The sequence below is a fragment of the Trachypithecus francoisi genome, unplaced genomic scaffold, assembly GCF_009764315.1.
Source record: "Trachypithecus francoisi isolate TF-2019V2 unplaced genomic scaffold, Tfra_2.0 Lachesis_group0, whole genome shotgun sequence".
Taxonomy (NCBI): domain Eukaryota; kingdom Metazoa; phylum Chordata; class Mammalia; order Primates; family Cercopithecidae; genus Trachypithecus; species Trachypithecus francoisi.
Window position 1 is genome coordinate 155,223,282 of NW_022681453.1, and position 12,098 is coordinate 155,235,379.

Sequence of the window (12,098 nt, forward strand, 5' to 3'; positions counted from 1 at the left end):
GAGTCTTGCTCTGTCACCCAGGCTTGCTCTGTCACCCAGGCTGGAGTGCAGTGGCACAATCTCGGCTCACTGAAACTTCACCTCCCAGGTTCAAGTAATTTTCCTGCCTCAGCCTCCCAAGTAGCTGGGACTACAGGCGCAGGCCATCAGGCCTGACTAATTTTTGTATTTTCAGTAGAGATGGGGTTTTACCATATTGGCCAGACTGATCTCAAGCTCATGACCTCAAGTGATCCACCTTCCTCAGCCTTCCAAAGTGCCAGGATTACAGGCATGAGCCACTGCGCCTGGCCTTTTTTTTTCTTATTTTATTTTATTTTATTAATTAATTTTTGAGACAGGGTCTCACTCTGTCACCCTGGCTGGAGTATAGTGGCCCAATCACAGCTCACTGAAGCCTCAACCTCACCAGCTCAGGTGATCCTCCCACCTCAATGTCCTGAGTATCTAGGACTATAGGCATCAGCCACCACACCCAGCTAATTTTTGGTTTTGTAGAGATGGGGATTCGACACGTTGCCCAGGCTGGTCTCAAATTCCTGGGCTCAACTGATCTTCCTGCCTTTGCCTCCCAAAGTGCTGGGATTACATGTATTGGCCACTGCACCGGGCCCTAAGATATGTTATTAAGGGAAAAATATTATATATTGTATGCTAATACTTGCATTTAAAAAATAGGCTCGGCGTGGGCCGGGCGCGGTGGCTCACACCTATAATCCCAACACTTTGGGAGGCCAAGGCAGGCGGATCACAAGGTCAGGAGATCAAGACCATCCTGGTCAACACGGCGAAACCCCGTCTCTACTAAAAATACAAAAATTAGCCGGGCGTGGTAGCATGCACCTGCAATTCCAGCTACTCGGGAGGCTGAGGCAGGAGAATCGCTTGTACCTGGGAGTCGGAGGTTGCAGTGAGCCAAGATCGCCACTGCACTCCAGTCTCACCCCAGACAGAGTGAGACTCTGTCTCAAAAAAAAAGGCTCGGCGTGATGGCTTACTCATGTAATCCCAGCACTTTGGGAGGCGAAGGTGGGTGGATCACCTGAGGTCAGAATTTGGAGACCAGCCTGGCCAACATGGTGAAACCCAATCTCTACTAAAAATACAAAAATTAGGCAGGCATGGTGGCACGAGGCCTATAATCCCAGCTACTAGGGAGCCTGAGGCAGGAGAATCACTTGAACCCAGGAGGCGAAGGTTGCAGTGAGCCAAGAGCATGCCACTGCACTCCAGCTGGGGTGACAGGGTGACAGAGTGAGACGTTGTCTCAAATATATATATACACACACACTATATATATATGTATACATATATAAACTTATAAGCATTGTAAATGCATAGACTATTTCCAGAAGGATACACATGCAAGTAGTAACAGGAATTGCTATTGGGGAGGAGAACCGAGGCGCAGGAGGGAAATGAAGGAGATGAAAGAGGCTTTCTCTTCATTGGATATTCTCTCTTTTTTTTTTTTTTTTGAGAGGGGGGTCTCGCTCTGTGTGTGTGTGTGTTGTGTGTGTGTGTGTGTGAGTCTTGGCCATATTCTCTTATTCTATTTGACTTTTATATCATACACATGTTATTTAATTTTAAAAATAGATTAAAATTGGGCTGGGCATGGTGACTCAGGCCTGTATCCCAGCACTTTGGGAGGCCAAGGCAGGCAGACCACGAGGTCAGGAGATTGAGACCATCCTGGCTAACACGGTGAAACTCCGTCTCTACTAAAAATACAAAAACTTAGCCAGGCATGGTGGCGGGTGCCTTTAGTCCTAAGCCACTCGGGAGGCTGAGGCAGGAGAATGGCGTGAACCCGGGAGGTGGAGCTTGTGGTGAGGCAAGATCACGCCACTTCACTCCAGCCTGGGCAACAGAGCAAGACTCTGTCTCAATTAATTAATTAATTAATTAAAATGTGGGGTGTAAATGTTCAAGTACGTGTTTGCACAGTATAGAAAATAGTCATCCTCACCAATCTGTGATAGTCCTTCACAGATAGTGGGGAAGCAGAAGCAAGAGTTCCAAGGTGAAGTTTGACTTTTATACTCATTCTGCCATGCTGTTTAAATGTGTCACATTAAGTATATATTACTTTTCTAAATTAAAAAAAAATAAATTAATGGTGGCTTCTTCCCCAGAGAAACGGTGTAAAGTTGAAAAGACTATCTGCAGAGTACTTTGTAGGGGGAGTTCCACTGTGGTAGGGAATTTCAGACCTGGTGGGTCTCTAGGCAACCTTCAAAATAAAACATTCTTTAGTTCTATGATCCATAACTGTAGTTGGACTGGCATTATTTCTCCAACTGGATTATAAACTCCCTAAGGACAGGAAGTCTGGATTTTGGTTTTTTAAAAAGTCTCCTTCATCTTTTTACACAAAGATACATAAACTTGACAAATAAAATGTGTCACTTGAATGCAGGGACATCTGTTTTTTCATATCCAGTATAGTGTAGTCTTAGTGCCCAGACTGTAAGGTCACATACTGTTATTCTAACCTTTCTATCACAGAGAGAAATGTAATACAGTTTTCCTGGTATAGAAGACTTAGTCGGCTGGATGTGGTGGCTCACACCGGTAATCCCAATACTTTGGGAGGCCAAGGAGGGTGGATTGCCTGAGGTCAGGGGCTCAAGACCACCCTGGCCAACATGGTGAAACCCTGTCTCTACTAAAAATACAAAAATTAGCTGGGCATGGTGGCGGGTCCCTGTAATCCCAGCTACTTGGGAGGCTGAGGCAGGAGAATCACTTGAACCCAGGAGGTGGAGGTTGCAGCAAGCCGAGATCACACCACTGCACTCCAACCTGGCAACAAGAGTGAGACTCCATCTCAAGTGAAAAAGAAGGCTCAGTCAGCACATTCTGTCTTTGGTCGGTAAAACAAGAGTTTTTTTGTTCACTGTGAGCAGACCCAGAAGTTTGGCCAGCACACTGCCACGATCCCAATTTATACCATAACAATAACACGGCTACAGGTCTGCTGCCTTGTTTTTTCCCTGGTCATGCACTTGGTTTTCTAATTATCATTGATCCCTCTCCCAAAAGTAACAGCTACAACTACAGAAATAGAGAATGGTCTTGTGGGTTGGGTGCAATGACTCAGGCCTGTAATCCCAGCACTTTGGAAAGCCAAGGGAAGAGGACTGCTTCAAGCCAGGAGTTCGAGACCAGCCTGGGCAAAAAAGCAAGACCCTGTCTCTATTAAAGAAACTTTAGCCCGGGCATGGTGGCTCATGCCTGTAATCCCAGCACTTTGGGAGGCTGAGTTGGGCGGATCACTTGAGGTCAGGAGTTCGAGACCAGCCTGGCCAACATGGTGAAACCCCATCTCTACCCAAACTACAAAAATTAGCTGGGTGTGGTGGCAGGTACCTGTAATCCCAGCTGCTCAGGAGGCTGAGGCAGGAGAATTGCTTGAATCTGGGAGGCAGAGTCTGCAGTGAGCCCAGATTGCTCCACTGTACTCCAGCCTGGGCAACAAGAGAGAGACGCCATCTCAAAAAAAAAAAAAAAAAGAAATTTTAAAGATTAGCTGGGCATGGTGGCACACGCCAGTAGTCACAGCTACTCCGGGGGCTGAGGTGGGAGGATAGCTTGAGCCCAGGAGTTCAAGGTTACAGTGAGCTATGATGGTGCCACTGTACACTCTAGCACACACAGTGAGACCCCTGCCTAAAAAAACAAAAACAAAGAAATGAAAATGGTCCTGTGAGATTAAGCTGGTCAAAGAGACGTTTGCTTTATTTATTTAGTATTTATTATTATTATTCTGAGACAGAGTCTCCCACTGTCACCTGGGCTGATGTGCAGTGGCGCGATCTTGGCTCACTGTAACCTCCAACTCCTGGGTTCAAGTGATTCTCCTGCCTCAGCCACCTGAGTAGCTAGAATTATAGGCGCCCGCCACCATGCCAGGCTAATTTTTTGTATTTTTAGTAGAGATGGAGTTTCACTATGTGGGCCAGGCTGGTCTCGAACTCCTGACCTCATGATCTGCCAGCTTCGGCCTCCCAAAGTGTTGGGATTACAGGCGTGAGCCATCATGCCCTGCTGCTTTATTTTATTTTTTAATTTTTCTTTTTCTTTTCTCCTTTTTTTTTTTTTTCTTTGAGACAGTCTTGCTCTGTTGCCCAGGCTGGAGTGCAGTGGCATGATCTAGGCTCACTGCAACCTCCACCTCCAGGGTTCAAGCGATTCTCGTGCTTCAGCCTCCCAGATAGCTAGGATTATAGGCATGCACCACCATGCCCAGGTAATTATTTTGTATTTTTAGTAGAGACAGGTTTCAAAAAGTTTCACCATGTTGGCCAGGCTGGTCTCAAATACCTGACCTCAAGTGACCTCCCACCTCAGCTTCCCAAAGTGCTGGGATTATAGGTGTGAGCTACAGCACCTGGCCTATTTTTTTAATTTTTCAAGATAGGGTCTTGTTCTATTGCCCAGGCTGGAATGCAGTGGCAGGATCACAGCTCACTGCAGCCTCAAACTCCTGGCCTCAAGCAATCTTCCTGCCTCAGCTTCCCGAGTAGCTGGGACTACAGGCACATGCCACTATGCCTACCTAATTTTTTTCATTTCTTTTTTTTTTTTTTTTTTTTTTGTGGAGATGGGGTTTCATCACGTTGCCTAGGCTGGTCTCCAACTCATGGGCTCAAGCAATCCTCCTGCCTTGGCCTCCCAAAGTGCTTGGATTACAGGTCTAAGCCACTGCGCCCAGCCCTATTCCTGTTTTTGGTACCCAGCTGCCCAGATACTATGCTGAACACCACCACCCCATATCCAACACCAGAAGACAGCTGAATGACCTTAGTTTATAATGGCAAAAGAAATGCCCAGTTGAGCCCAGCCCAAATTGATGCCATCATAGAATGGCAAGTTAAATAGTTGTAGTTTTCACTACTACATTTGGGGCTAGTTTGATGTTGTTTCTATTTTGTTAAAATAGGTGTGCACAATCCCAGCACTTTGGGAAGCCGATGCGGGCGGATCACCTGATGTCAGGAGTTCAAGACCAGCCTGACCAACATGGTGAAACTCTATCTCTACTAAAATACAAACATTAGCCGGGCAGGGTGGTGGGCACCTGTAATCCCAGCTACTCAGGAGGCTGAGGCAGCAGAGTCGCTTGAAGCCAGGTGGCAGAGGTTGCAGTCAGCCGAGATCGTGCCACTGCACTCCAGTCTGGGCGACAGAGTCAGATTCTGTCTCAAAAAAAAAAAAAGGTGTGCACATATAGAAGGAAAGTAGCATTGCTGTTTACACAAAAGAGAACTCACAGCAGTCTCTTTGCCTGTGATGAAACTCAGGCAAAGAGACCTCTTGGCCAGGCAAGACTTGCGATGGTCCCACATATGAGCACAGAAAAAATATATTGCAGAGAAAAGTTGTTTAAATAGTAGGGAAAATAAAGCCAGGCACAGTGGCTCATTCCTGTAATCCCAGCACTTTGGGAGGCTGAAGTGGGAGGATTGTTTGAGCCCAGGAGTTGGGGACCAGCCTGGGGAACACAGGGAGATTCCATCTCTACAAAAACCTTTAAAAATTAGCCAGGCTGGGGTGCTGTGGCTCTCGCCTGTAATGCCAGCACTTTGGGAGGCTGAGGAGAGCGGATCACTTGAGGTCAAGAGTTCAAGACCAGCCTGACCAACATGGTGAAAACCCATCTCTACTAAAAATACGAAAATTAGCCAAGCTGGGCCGGGCACAGTGGCTCATGCCTGTAATCCCAGCACTTTGGGAGGCCGAGGCGGGAGGATCACCTGAGGTCGGGAGTTCGAGATCAGCCTGATCAACATGGAGAAACCCCGTCTCTACTAAAAATACAAAAAATTAGCTGGGCGTGGTGGCAGATGCCTGTAATCCCAGCTACTCGGGAGGCTGAGGCAGGAGAATCGCTTGAACCTGGGAGGCGGACATTGCAGTGAGCCGAGATCGTGCCATTGCACTCTAGCCTGGGCAACAAGAGTGAAATTTCGTCTCAGAAAAAATAAAGAAAGAAAATTAGCCAAGCTGGGGGTGGTGGCAGGAGCCTGTAATCCCAGCTACTCGGGAGGCGGAGACCGGGAGGCAGGGGTTGCAGTGAGCTGAGATAGCGCCATTGCACTCAAGCCTGGGCGACAGAGCGAGACTCCATCTCCAAAAAAAAGAAAAAAAAAGAAAGAAAAAAAAATTTGCTGGGCCTGGGCTGGGTGATGTGTGCCTGTAGTCCCAGCTCTGTAGGAGGCTTAAGTGGTAGGATCGCTTGAGGCAGGAAGGTGGAGGTTGCAGTGAGTCCAGATGGCGCCACTGCCCTCCAGCCTGAGTGACAGTGAGGCCCTGTCTCAAAAATCAAAACAAAACACAAAATTATATAGATCAAAGTTACCTGACACAAATTTCTTCCCAAAAAGGAACTCTTTCCTCTAACAGACCCTAAACATGACTGCTCAGCCGCCATGAACTAATGTTAGGCAATGCTTGAGACCTGCTTTGGGTCATTTTCTGTGTTTCCAAGTAGAGTTAGGCTGGCTAATACAACCCAATCCTGACATTGCTTCACTAGCCATGAGTATCAGGCTGGCATGATGGAGTCTACCTTCCTCAAAGGAATCAGTCCCCGGTTGACCAGATCCCCACACTGTTTCTCACTGTCTCCCATGAGTCACCAGGGCACACTCCGCGTTTACAGCCCTGCCCGTAACCAAGAAAGCTCTTCAGTTTCCTAGCTCCCTTCCCTGGCTTCTGCAGTAAGGTGTAACATTGACAATTATAATCTGGTACTTAGCCCTGTGGCTTCTGCTCTGTGCCAACCCTGACTTTAGACAACCCTATGAAATCCTACAAAGGGTGGCATATCTGGCTGAAACCTCCCAGTGGGGGAAGGAAGGAGGGTTTAAAACAGCTCTTTCCTCAGTCTCCATGTAAATGAGCCCTTCCTGCAGGGGCCAGGGCCTCCTCAGTTTTCTGGGTCGGCATTGGACTTTGGACATTGGAACCCTTGGCAAGCCCTCTCACAGGAAAGGTGTTTGCCTTCCCAGTGGCAAACACTCTTTTATTCTAAACTTGGACGTGCTAGGACTGACTCATCCCTCCCTTGCGGCATCGATACTCGGTATCAGGTCACAGCCTAGCTGCAAAATCTCAGGCTGGCTGGTAGTTTTCCCTCCTTCTCTGCCCACCCTGCTTCAACACAGTCCTTGATGCCAATCTCAAATTCCCCCAGTGGCTCAGTGCCCCAATTCAGCACTTAAGTTTTTACTTTTTTGCTTTCCCACAAAAGCAAATATTTGTTAGTAATTTCCTAGCTCTTCATACTTATGTGATTTCTTTAACCCACCTTTTGTGACCCGCTTTCCTTCTGCTCCAGGGTCTTGGTCATTACCTCTTCTAACTCAATTACACGACCTTATTTTTTCCCACTTCCTCTTTCCTTCCATTGTTATGCAGACGGAGGGGAGGGTGCTAAATGCACAAAAAGGAGAATTGGATTAGGTAGCAGGATATCTCACTGCTCTCTTCCTGGTTCTGCCTCTGCCCTTGAGTTCTCGCTTTAATAAGCCCCACACCCACTCCATATGCTGTCTTCCCACCTGCAATGAGCCAGCAGTGTGGGAGAAATCAGGAAGAGTGCCTTGGCATTGGCTCTGACGGAGGGTGGGGTGGATTCTGGGAGAATTCAAAGGTGGTGGCACCTTGTTACCATTTACTGAGGTGAGCTGGAGATTCTGACATTACAAAACAACAAACTCAGCGGAAAGGAAGAAAACAGCAATGTTGGGAAGAAAAACAGTTTGGTTCAGGGATCAATGCTGAGAAAATTTGTATAAAATGTCTGTCTGGAACTAGTCTTTTAAATAATAACAATGAATCTTTTGAGGTGACAGACACCTCTTGGAAAATCTGATGAAGGATATAGATTTCAGAAATTCGCCAGGAAAATTTGTATAAATGAAGTCAGGCACAGTGGGGTGCCTCTGTAGTCCCAGCTGCTGGGGAGGCTGAGGCGGGAAGGGAGCCTCCTTGAGTCCTAGAGGCATATGAATGCCTTTAGGAAGTGGGTATAAGGAGCAGAGAACTGTAAGCAGGGCTTCCCTTCTTTGTAAATCTCATCTAGAGTTCAGGGCAGTTCAGAGAAAGCATTCATTTGTTCATTCATTCAACAAGTAACTCTTTGAGAAACTTCCAAGTGTCAAGCCCCATGCTGGGCCACATTGTGAGGCAAAAGGAGGTGAATCAGACACAGTGCCTGCTCCCGGGACACTCACGGTCTGGTGGGGGATACCAAGATAGAACAATGAGTGTACAGTGATGGCAGAGGTAGCAGAGAGAACTGTGGGAGCCTGGGGGTGGGGGTGGGGGCAGAACTACTTCCTACAGTTCCCTCTTCCTACAGCAATCTGGTCCTATACCTCTCTGACTACAAAGCAACATGGTTTAAAAAAAAAAAAAATCCAAGTATTCCCTGAGGTGCTACTCTGAGTTATCCATGTCAGAGCTCTCACCCACACTGTGGCTCCATCCAGCTTTCACTTCTTGACTGGGATGGAGCCTGTGAACCCTCTCTCTCCCCACAGGCTCCCAGGGTGCTGCCAAAGGCCTCACAGCCAACGGTAAGTACTCCTATCAGGCGCAGCTCCCCCTCCCCAGACCAGCTTTTGAATAAATTACCAATCCCCTTTGCACTTCCTTCTTTCTGTGCTTAAACCTTTTTCATTTTACTTACTATTATGTTATGTTATGTCATTTTTTATTTATTTATTTATTTATTTATTTAGTTTTTGAGACGAAGTCTTACTCTCTCGCCCAGGCTGGAGTGCAGTGGCACGATCTTGGCTCACTGCAAACTGTGCCTCCTGGGTTAGAGCAATTCTCCTGCCTCAGCCTCCCGAGAAGCTGGGATTACAGGTGTGCACCACCACACCTGGCTAATTTTTGTATTTTTAGTAGAGATGGGGTTTCGCCACGTTGGCCAGGCTGAACTCCTGACCTCAGGTGATCCACCCACCTCGGCCTCCCAAAGTGCTGGGATTACAAGCATGAGCCACCACGCCCGGTCATTATTATTTTAGACACACAGTCTCACCTTGCTGCCAGGCCGGAGTGCAGTGGTGTGATCATAGCTCACCACAGCCTTGAACTCCCGGGCACAAGTGATCCTCCCACCTCAGACTCTGGAGTAACTGGGATTACTGGTGTGAGCCACCATGTACAGCTCCTATTCCTTTTAATAGTTGAGCCGCAGGGAAATAAGGAGTAATGAAGATAACTAGCTTTAAGGAAGTTAGAGATTTGCAAGAAACCTGAAGAGTCCTGGTATGAGCTGGTCTTTTTAGTCACAGCATCCAAAGGCTGGGGCTGGGCTGTGCTTCCTTACACCTCTTCCCTGACTTCTCCCTTCTTAGGGGTTTTAGGGGAAAGTATCCAGCTCCAAGTTTGGGCAAGAGCAATCCTGCCTCTTGGCTGCTACCAATGTTGGATGCTAGGCTGCATCTGCTTATGCTAGCTGCTTCCCTATCATTGGCTTCTGCCAGTGGCCCCTAAGTATCCCTTTCTTGTTTTTTGTTTTTTTTTTTGGTTTTTGAGACGGAGTCTTGCTCAGTCGCCCAGGCTGGAGTGCAGTGGCGCAATCTCGGCTCACTGCAAGCTCTGCTCCCGGTTCACACCATTCTCCTGCCTCAGCCTCCCGAGTAGCTGGGACTAGAGGCGCCCACCACTATGCCCGGCTAATTTTTTTGTATTTTCAGTAGAGACAGGGTTTCACCGTTTAGCCAGGATGGTCTGGATCTCCTGACCTCGTGATCCGCCCGTCTCGGCCTCCCAAAGTGCTGGGATTACAGGTGTGAGCCACCGTGCCCGGCCTTAAGTATCCCTTTCATGGCTCCAGCTGTTCCTCTTACCTTCCTGGGTTCAGCTGTATCACTCTGGGAGAGAGAAAAGTTCCCTTCCTCTTTGTTCTTTGAAGAGTGCTACCCAGGGCTTCAGGTCCTCTTGCCCTGGTTGACATTCAGCAATCCCAAAAGTTTCTCTGGCCAGGAGTGGTGGCTCATATCTGTAATCCCAACATTTGGGGAGCCTAAGGCAGGAGGATGGCTTGAGCCCAGGAGTTCAAGACCAGCCTCAGCAAAATAGAGAGACCTTGTCTCATTTTATTCATAGGGTTTAAAAAAATGTTTTTTAATTTAAAAACTAGCAGGGCATGGTCGTGCACACCTGTGGTCCACCTACTCGGGAGTCTGAGATGAGAGGATCTCTTGAGCCCAGGAGGCTGAGGCTACAGGAAGCCATGATTGCACCACTGCACTCCAGCCTGTCACCAGCCTGGGTGACAGAGTGACAGAGTGAGACCTTGTCCCAAAAAAAAAAAAAATTCTCTGACATGGATACTTGGTAGTCCTACTGTAACATGCAATTGCTTTTTAGAATATTTACTTCTATTTTAGAAAATGAATAAATTTACAGTTTATAAGATAAAGGCAAAATCTTTTAAATGTGTTAAGATAATAAGTACAAGATGTGTGTGTTAAACATAGAAAAGATAGAAGAACCAAGAGATACCTACTATTCTTGAGGTACTAAATATACATGAGGCACCAAAACTCTATAACAACCTAAATATACAAGAAACCCTAAATATTCATTCATGAAGTCTCAGTGTGGAGGATGACAACCATTCTGGCCCCATCTTCTGTCCAGAACATACAAATAAACCCATAACTACTTAGCTGGCTAATTGGCAAGCTACAGTGGTGACAAGGTATACCGTAGCTGTGCATATCTTTGGAATTAGTGTGTCTGATCTAGGGAAGGGTCCATCTGTGGGCATGCCTTTGCTCAAACCTCAATTCATTTTTCTTTTTTTTTTTTAAGACAGAGTCTCAGGCCGGGCGCGGTGGCTCAAGCCTGTAATCCCAGCACTTTGGGAGGCCGAGACGGGCGGATCGTGAGGTCAGGAGATCGAGACCATCCTGGCTAACACGGTGAAACCCCGTCTCTACTAAAAATACAAAAACTAGCTGGGCGAGGTGGCGGGCGCCTGTAGTCCCAGCTACTCGGGAGGCTGAGGCAGGAGAATGGCGTAAACCCGGGAGGTGGAGCTTGCAGTGAGCTGAGATCCGGCCACTGCACTCCAGCCTGGGCGACAGAGCGAGACTCCGCCTCAAAAAAAAAAAAAAAAAAAAAAAAAAGACAGAGTCTCACTATTTTGCCCAGGCTGGCATGCAGTGGCATGATCCTGGCTCACTGCAACTTTCACCTTCTGGGTTCAAGTGATTCTTCTACCTCAGCCTCCCAAGTAGCTGGGATTACAGGTGCCTGCCACCACGCCCAGCTAATTTTTGTATTTTTAGTAGAGATGGGGTTGCAAGATGTTGGCCAGGCTGGTCTCAAACTCTTGACCTCAAAAGTGATCCATCTGCCTCAGCCTCCCAAAGTTCTGGGATTACAGATGTGAGCCACCACATCCGGCCTCAAACTTCAATTCTGTTCTTTATAGCTGCGCTGTCAGCAGGGAAGGCTAATTCAGCCAAGAGACTGAACATATGAACAACTGTGACCCCCAGAATTCAGATACTGTGACACTTCCACCCTGCTGCATGCATCCTATCCCAAGCGTGTTAACCTATCGCATCTCTTTCCTCTTGCTTTTCCCTATGTGTTTTAGCTTCACTTAATAAAGCATGTTATTTGAGCATTTAACTTGGCTTTTGGGGTTTTTTTTGGACACAGGGTCTCTGTCACCCAGGCTGGTGTACAGTGGCACAAACATGGCTCACAACCTTGACCTTTTGGGCTCAAATGATCCTCCTGCCTCAGCCACCCAAGTAGCTAGAACTACAGGTGCACAACACCATGCCTAGCTAACTTTTAAAATTTTTGTAGACAAAATATCCCCATGTTGCCCGGGCTCTTCCCAAACTCCTGGGCTCAGGTGATCCTCCAGCTTTGGCCTCCCAAAATGCTGGGATTACAGGCATGAGCCACCGCTCCTGGCCTGAAAGACTTTGTTCTTTGATTCTGGGATAGCAGGCCTGATAGCGCACTTGGAAGCTACTACTGCTTCACCATATACAACTACTTTCGTACCCTTTGTTTCTCCAAATCTTATTTGGCTGGTTATG